This window comes from Etheostoma cragini, chromosome 12 (genome assembly GCF_013103735.1).
Source record: "Etheostoma cragini isolate CJK2018 chromosome 12, CSU_Ecrag_1.0, whole genome shotgun sequence".
Taxonomy (NCBI): Eukaryota; Metazoa; Chordata; class Actinopteri; order Perciformes; family Percidae; genus Etheostoma; species Etheostoma cragini.
The window spans coordinates 14,404,580-14,404,868 of NC_048418.1; the positions used below are offsets into that span (position 1 = coordinate 14,404,580).

A 289-nucleotide genomic window follows, 5' to 3' on the forward strand; every position below is an offset into this window, starting at 1 on the left:
ATTTAATACACGGGTCCAAAATGACCCGCTAACACTTCAGATGGCAGCAGAAAGCTAACACCAGAGGAAGGTTAATTAAATGACCAAAAAACAATGATTAAATACTAATGGGGGGACAACAGGGGCCCACATCTCGTTTTATCCCAAGACCACATAGCAACTTAATGCGGCCCTGAGACACACACGCTGACCTCAATTTTTCAGTATATTTTTAAGTACATTTGCAAATTGAATGTAGCACACTACACTGCTTATCAGAAATGTGAGGGGGAGGAATGGAGGGGGGGGG

The 289-nt window shown here is 43.3% G+C and overlaps 1 protein-coding gene across 17 annotated transcripts in view; it reads right to left on the reverse strand.

Moving 5' to 3' along the window:
• dtna (dystrobrevin, alpha) overlaps positions 1 to 289 on the reverse strand; it is a 19,469-nt gene that overhangs the window by 16,170 nt on the left and 3,010 nt on the right. The gene's annotated exons all lie outside the window — the stretch shown is intronic.